Below are 8,635 nucleotides of genomic sequence, written 5' to 3' on the forward strand. Positions count from 1 at the left end.
CTTCCTTCTCCACCCCATACCTCTGCATTCATTCTGATGTGATTCCAATAACCACATAGAACAAGATTCTTGACACTTTGAGGAATCACCTTGAGCTGGAAAATGTAGAGGCACTTTCTTAGAAGTTGGATCATGGTTCTAAGTTCAAGAACTCACCAATAACAAGTACCAAATCCCAAACTCATTTGGATAAACCAAATATTGTCAAATTGAATCAACAAATGAGAATGAAAAGAAGAGACCGAACAGAATTGAATTAAAAATAAAAGTACCGAACAGAATTGTGAAGCAAACAGAAAATAGGTGCTGGAAAATTAAAGGAACCGAAACAAAAACAACTCAAAACTCAAGGCAACAAGAACAAATTGAAGAAGAAGAAAGGAAGGAGAAGAGAATGCTCATGAAGATGGAGGAATGGTTGGATGATCACGCCACTAGAAGAATGGATGCTCCTAGATGAGTGTGGAAGCCGCCACTTGAGGAAACCATGGTCCTTCAAGATAAGACTAGAGAAGAAGCTCAAAGCTCTCCAAATGCTCACTCCAATTTTGAGTATAGTTTCTTTAGATAAAATTCAAATCTGAAATTTACAAGGAAGGCACCTCTATTTATAGCCTAAGGTGCTGAAAAATGAAAGCTAAACAATTCAAAAATTCCCTCCAAAAGCCACTAGAACCGGCGCTAATTGCCTAAGCAAGGAAGGTGTGATCCCTTCCTTCACTTTGGCACCCCCTTTTCTACTCCTACACCTATCTACTAATACACCCCCCTAAAGGTCCTAAAAGATGCTATAACAAAAGAGGTTTCTAAGGTTTCCCTCTAAGCACCTTCAACTAAAGACACTACAAAAAGAGAAAATAAATGTCCTCTAGCTCCCAAGGCTTTGAACATGCTTCTTGTAATCCTTTGAGGTGGACTTTGACCTCCATGGGCGTCCTCCATTTGTGCCTCCACCTCTTCTTGAGCTTGATGAGTGGCCTCCATGTTCTCTTGGGCTTGATCTCCATCATACTCCCCGAGTTGGAGAGAATTCGACCACGAATTCTGGAGACCTACAGAAAAAGGAGTTAGATCGCTGACATTAAAAGTATGACTACCTAAGAATGTATCAGGCATATCTAACTCATAAGCATTGTCATTAATCCTCTTGAGGACTTGGAAAGGTCCATCCCCTCGAGGCATTAGTTTGGACTTCCTTTGAGTAGGAAAACGATCCTTCCTCAAGTGAAGCCAAACCCAATCGCCCTAATCAAACAACAATGCTTTTCTCCTCTTATTGGCAAGTTCAGCATACTTGCCAACCTTCTTCTCAATTCTCTTCTTGATGTCTTTATGCAAAGTTTTCACAAAAGAAGCTTTTTCATCCCCATCTTTGCACAAGACATCGTCAAGAAGGGGAATAGGAAGAAGATCAAGAGGTGTTAGGGGATTAAACCCATAGACCACCTCAAAAGGAGAATGGGAGGTGGTAGAATTTACTACTCGGTTATATGCAAACTCAACATGGGGTAGTAAATTCTCCCACACTCTAGGATTCCCCGAAATAAAGCATCTCAATAGTTGTCCCAAAGTTCTATTTACCACCTCGGTTTGACCATCGGTTTGTGGGTGGCAAGTGGTAGAAAATAAAAGCTTAGTTCCAAGCTTGCCCCACAAGGTCTTCCAAAAGTGACTCAAGAACTTAGGATCTCTATCGGACACTATAGACCTAGGAATCCCATGCAAGCGAACCACTTCTTGGAAGAAGAGGTTTGCAATGTGGCATGCATCATCCACTTTGTGGCAAGGAATAAAGTGAGCCATCTTTGAAAAACGATCCACTGCCACAAAAATGGAGTCCTTTCCCTTTGATGTCTTGGGTAAGCCTAAGATGAAATCCATAGATATATCTACCCAAGGCATTGAAGGGATAGGAAGAGGAGTATAAAGACCATGGGGATGCATTTTAGATTTAGCTTTGCGGCAAGCTATGCATTTATCACACAAACTATGAACATGTTTATGCATATGAGGCCAAAAGAAATGTTCATGCAACACATCCAAAGTTTTAGCAACCCCAAAATGTCCCATTAAGCCCCCCTCATGAGCTTCTCTAACAAGAGATAATCTAATAGAGCATTGGGGAACACAAAGACGTTTTCCCTTAAAAAGAAAGCCATCTTGAATAAAAAAATCTTTGTGTCCTCCCTTAAGACACTCTTGATAGAGGAGAGAAAAATCAAGGTCATCATGATAAAGTTCCTTAATGTGATCAAAACCAAGATATTGAGAGGTTAAAAGATTTAGCAAGGTATATCTTCTAGAAAGAGCATCCGCCACAATATTTATTTTGCCTTGCTTGTGTTTGATCACATAAGGAAATTGCTCAATGAATTCCACCCACTTAGCATGCCTCTTGTTAAGTTTGTTTTGGCTTTTCAAATATTTAAGAGATTCATGATCACTATGTATCACAAACTCTTTGGGAAAAAGATAGTGTTGCCAAGTAAACAAAGCCCTAACAAGTGCATATAATTCCTTATCATAGGTGGAATAGTTGAGATGACTTCCCTTCAATTTCTCACTAAAATAGGCTATGGGGTGGCCCTCTTGAAGGAGAACAGCCCCAATACCTATGCTTGAAGCATCACACTCAATCTCAAATGTCTTAGTGAAATTAGGAAGGGCCAAGATGGGAGCATTAGTCAATTTTTCTTTCAAAGTATCAAAAGCATTTTGTTGTGCTTCTCCCCAATGAAAGACCACATCCTTTTTCACTATGTCATTGAGTGGTGCGGCAATGGTACCAAAGTTTGGGACAAATCTTCTATAGAAAGAAGCAAGCCCATGAAAACTTCGGACCTCATTCAAAGATTTCGGTGTAGGCCAATTTTGAATGGCCACCACCTTGGTTTTGTCCACATGGACCCCTTTACAACTCACAACAAACCCTAGGAATTCTATATGATCAAGAGCAAACATACATTTAGCAAGGTTAGCATACAAATGTTCCTTCCTAAGGGTTTCCAAAACTTGCCTAACATGCAACCTATGGTCATTCAAAGATAAGCTATAAATGAGAATGTCATCAAAGTAAACCACAACAAACTTACCAATGAAAGGTCTAAGAACATGATGCATGAGGCGCATGAAGGTACTTGGTGCATTAGTTAAACCAAAAGGCATAACTAACCACTCATATAAACCAAAGTTGGTCTTAAAAGCCGTCTTCCATTCATCACCCGGTTTGATACGGATTTGATTGTAGCCGCTTTTAAGATCAATCTTTGAAAAGATTTTAGAACCATGTAATTCATCCAACAAATCATCTAGTCTAGGTATGGGATGCCTATACTTAATAGTTATGTTATTTATGGCCCTACAATCCGAACACATTCGCCATGTGCCATCCTTTTTTGGCACTAAGATGATAGGCATAGCACAAGGACTCATGCTATCTTGCACCCACCCTTTTTCAATCAAAGCCTCAACTTGTTGGCGAATTTCCTTGGTTTCACTTGGATTGGTCTTATATGCGGGACGATTTGGTAAAGAAGAGCCCGGTATCAAATCAATTTGGTGCTCAATCCCTCTCAAAGGTGGAAGTCCATTTGGAGGATCTTGAAACACATCTTTGAACTCTTCTACCAAATTTTCCAAGCAATGAGGACTATCAACAAGTGTTTCTATGCTAAGAGTTCTAGGGATGGCTAAAAAAAGAGGATGATGAGCCACTATTTCCCTTTCAATGTCACGCCTAGACACAAGGAGTGTAGGCTTAGAACTCTTATCTTTTTTATCTTTTTTATCTTTTTCACTCTCCCTCTTTTTCTTCATGATAACTTGGTCCTCATGGACTTCTCTTGGAGAGAGAGATTTTAAAGTAACCTTGTGACCATGGAATTCAAAAGATAATTTGTTGGTAAAGCCATCATGTAAAACTTTTCTATCAAATTGCCAAGGCCTTCCCAAAAGAACATGAGTGGCTTCCATGGGCACAACATCACATAATACCTCATCTTTGTATTTTCCAATGGAGAAATGGATGAGGACTTGTTTATTAACAATTATTTCTCCTACTTCACTAAGCCATTGTAATTTGTAGGGCTTTGTATGAGAGATAGTAGGCAATCCAAGTTTATCTACTACTCTTGTACTAGCCACATTTGCACAACTACCCCCATCCACTATCAAGGAACAAATGTTGTTTTGAATAAGACATCTTGTATGGAAAATATTTTCCCTTTGACTTTCATCAAAAGGTTGTGAAACTTGTCCAAGAAGTCTTCTCACAACTAACAAGTCCCCTTCAAGTGGACATTCACTCTCTTCCTCACTAGATGCATGAGAATGCAATGAATGCTTTGAAGAATCCGAATCATGCTCACTAACTACAATGCCCTCATGCATGTACATACTTCGTTTTGAAGGACAATTTGCAGCAATATGACCATAACCCATACATTTAAAGCATTTAGTGTTAGATGTTCTAGTGGGAGACTTAGGTCTAGATGTTGATGGCTTAGATTCCTTGGGTTTGAAAGAAGAATCTTTGGAAGGATGTTTTGAAAAAGAAGTTTTGTTTCTCCAAGACTTGGAGTAGTATCCATTATTGGAAGCATTTTTAAAAGAGTTTTTCTTAGCAAGTTGGGCTTCCACCTTCATTGCAAGATGAACTAAAGAGCCCAATGATGAATACTCTTGTAACTCAACAATGTCTTGGATATCCTTCCTAAGACCACTCACAAACCTAGCAACCATGGCTTCTTCACTTTCTTCTAATTCAATTTTAAGCACAAGCGTCTCAAGCTCCTTATAATATTCATCCACATTTAGCGTGCCTTGTTGAAACCGTTGGAGTCTCAACATGAGGTCTTTCCTAAAATGTGGGGGCACAAACCTAGCGCGCATATGATCCTTTAAAGAGTTCCAAGAGTCCACGGGAGGACCCTTGTGATAGATAATGTCCTTTACAATCCCATGCCACCATTTCATGGCATAATCACTAAACTCTAGGGTGGCTAGCTTGAGCTTATGCTCATCTTGGATCTCATGGATCTCAAAAATTTGTTCACACTTAGCCTCCCAATCTAAATACACATTTGGATCACTAGAACCATTAAAACAAGGTAGTTTGACCGAAGGAAGCTTGGACTTTGCATCATGGTAGAAGCCATTGCCGTAGTGAATTCTTTCCCCTTGGTGATGATGTCTTTGTCCATGGACTTGGGGTGGAGGTCTCCTTCTCCTATGCTCATCTTCACGGCCAACATCATTTGAAGAAGCTCTTGAAGATGGTCTATGAGAATGATGTCCATCATGGATAGAAGGAGATGGTCTAGTTTGTTGGACCTCCATCTTTTGCAATTTCTCCTCCAACCTTCTAATTGTTCTTTGAGCTTCATGTAATTCACCAAGAATTGAAGCTTTGGAAGGAGAATTCTGCTTGTAGGATGCATCACTTGAAGATCCAGCCATTTGTAATTAAAAAACAGCAAACACACAAAACAGCAAACAAGTTAAAAATTAGCAAAAACAGTGAGCTTTGCAATTGAAACTGCCGAAGTGAATTTAAGGCTGAAAAAGATATCACTCTCAAAGAAATAATGTTCTTGCACCAATCTGATCTTGAGGCCTTGGAATCCTCAAATGAAATATGTCAAAGCAAGCACACCAATCTTAAGAGCAAACCACCACAAAACCAAAGAAACAATAAAGACAAACAAGAAAAGGTATAAGCAAGGAAAGGTAATTGCAAAAGGAATACTATATGTAAGACAAACTCAAAGAGTAAGAATGAAAGACAATCAAGAAAATAAAGAACTCAATGAGAAAAGTAGGCACACAAAAGAATACTAAGGAAAAGCACTAGAGTAGATGAAGAAAACAAAAAAATTTAGCTACTGGAAAATTTTTTTTTTTATGCAAACTGTGTTTGATATTCACTGATTTAACTGGAACGTTGTAGAGCGAACTGGATTATGAAATTTATACCACAGAAACTTCAAGATGTTAACTCAAAAATGGCACTGGAATCAATTAAAAACAGTAAGCCAATTGAGAGAAATAAATTTTTTAAAATCACTGCCAGATTACCGTATTTTTTTCGGCAGGAATGTACACTTTTTTTTATTTTATTTATCATTTTTTGTGTACTTCATATTTTTGAATGATTCTTTTTTCTATTCTTTTCTAAAACTTTGAATATCTCAAATCCAGAATTTCAGAATTTTACAGTACGTAAATCAGTTGCAATAAGGAAAAACAGTAAGCACTCTTTTCAGAAACAGAGGAATCCTAATAGGAATAAAAAACAGAATGATGAACTAGCAAAGACATAATAGAAAATGATGTATTGGAACTTGTATAGGTCTAGAATACAAGTATGAACTCAATTCTAAAAAAAAAATGCACAAAGGATCAACATCAATTCAGAAAATTATATGACACCAAAGCAAGAAACAATCAAAACAATAAAAGTACTACTAGAAGTAATGACATATATGGAATAACATGACTAAGACAAAACTTGACATGATTCAAAAATTAAAAGACACAACACAAATTGTAACAAGTGAAAGGAAGCTTAAGGTAAACTCTAGGAAGGATAATGCCATTCCAAAAGAGCAACCATACTCATAAGAATTATGAGTGCCATAAACCTTTCCACAAACACTTGGAGCAAAAGAAAAACAGCAAGAATACTCAATTAAAATTCTAAAACAGAAACTTAAATTGCAAGAAATTAAAGAGCTCTTGAAATTAAAGTGCACACAACTCAACAATTAACAAGAATGAACCTAAGACTCATGATACCACATGATGTGATTCCAATAACCACATAGAACAAGATTCTTGACACTTTGAGGAATCACCTTGAGCTGGAAAATGTAGAGGCACTTTCTTAGAAGTTGGATCATGGTTCTAAGTTCAAGAACTCACCAATAACAAGTACCAAATCCCAAACTCATTTGGATGAACCAAATATTGTCAAATTGAATCAACAAATGAGAATGAAAAGAAGAGACCGAACAGAATTGAATTAAAAATAAAAGTACCGAACAGAATTGTGAAGCAAACAGAAAATAGGTGCTGGAAAATTAAAGGAACCGAAACAAAAACAACTCAAAACTCAAGGCAACAAGAACAAATTGAAGAAGAAGAAAGGAAGGAGAAGAGAATGCTCATGAAGATGGAGGAATGGTTGGATGATCACGCCACTAGAAGAATGGATGCTCCTAGATGAGTGTGGAAGCCGCCACTTGAGGAAACCATGGTCCTTCAAGATAAGACTAGAGAAGAAGCTCAAAGCTCTCCAAATGCTCACTCCAATTTTGAGTATAGTTTCTTTAGATAAAATTCAAATCTGAAATTTACAAGGAAGGCACCTCTATTTATAGCCTAAGGTGCTGAAAAATGAAAGCTAAACAATTCAAAAATTCCCTCCAAAAGCCACTAGAACCGGCGCTAATTGCCTAAGCAAGGAAGGTGTGATCCCTTCCTTCACTTTGGCACCCCCTTTTCTACTCCTACACCTATCTACTAATACACCCCCCTAAAGGTCCTAAAAGATGCTATAACAAAAGAGGTTTCTAAGGTTTCCCTCTAAGCACCTTCAACTAAAGACACTACAAAAAGAGAAAATAAATGTCCTCTAGCTCCCAAGGCTTTGAACATGCTTCTTGTAATCCTTTGAGGTGGACTTTGACCTCCATGGGCGTCCTCCATTTGTGCCTCCACCTCTTCTTGAGCTTGATGAGTGGCCTCCATGTTCTCTTGGGCTTGATCTCCATCACATTCCCACTAAAACTATTCACTCTCCCAATAAATATCTGTTCCGTCCAGTTGACCGGGACGTCTTCGTGCACGACCTCAACCGTCAGCTAGGGACTCCTTCCCGCTGGTTGCCCGTGGATTCCTGCAAAAAAGAGGACAAAGAGGCGCCCTAGCGGCCGTCTGCACTCCGACGCTCAAGTCAGCCAGCAAGAAACACCAAAAAACTGTCCACCCCCGTCTCTGAGCACCGCGTGTGGCACTCTGAAGGTGGTAAAAGAACTGTGTATATGTGTGTGTGTCATCTCCTTCCGGCAAAAATATTCCCCAGTCACTTGTACGTAACCTTAAAGCACGGGCAAGCAACCAGAGAGTTTCTCGTAAATTTGCCAAAGGTCCCAACCCTTTTTCCGACATTCTCAGCGCTATTTAAACTGCCCCAGCATTTAAAGCGCCTTAAAGCGCTTTTAATCTCAAACGTAACGCACTCATTAAAGCGCTTAATTACGAAACGTAGCGCATTTAAGACGTTGAAACGCTCGGGAGCCATAATAGTACCTGAATGCTTGAAAGGGAAACTGTATTGAATATCTTTAATTACCTGGCACCTGACTAGAGGGTGTTTCTATTTCGGCATGGCTGTCGTACACGTGGAGGGCCTCACGACGCCATGACCCCATCTGGGGGCGTTTCTGCCCATCTGGGGATGTCTCTACGTGTGAGTCCTCCTGCTTGGGAGTGCTACTGCGCTAGGGGTGACTTTTTGGGTGCGAACTCATGCCCCCAAGTATCTAGCCACTTACTTTGAGAGCGTATCTGCCTTCCTCTCGTACCCTGCACCCGCTTACCCCGGGGCGTGACCTTCCTCTTGGGTCGTATCTGT

This window comes from Phaseolus vulgaris, chromosome 6, assembly GCF_051622355.1.
Source record: "Phaseolus vulgaris cultivar YP4 chromosome 6, ASM5162235v1, whole genome shotgun sequence".
NCBI classification, from domain to species: Eukaryota; Viridiplantae; Streptophyta; class Magnoliopsida; order Fabales; family Fabaceae; genus Phaseolus; species Phaseolus vulgaris.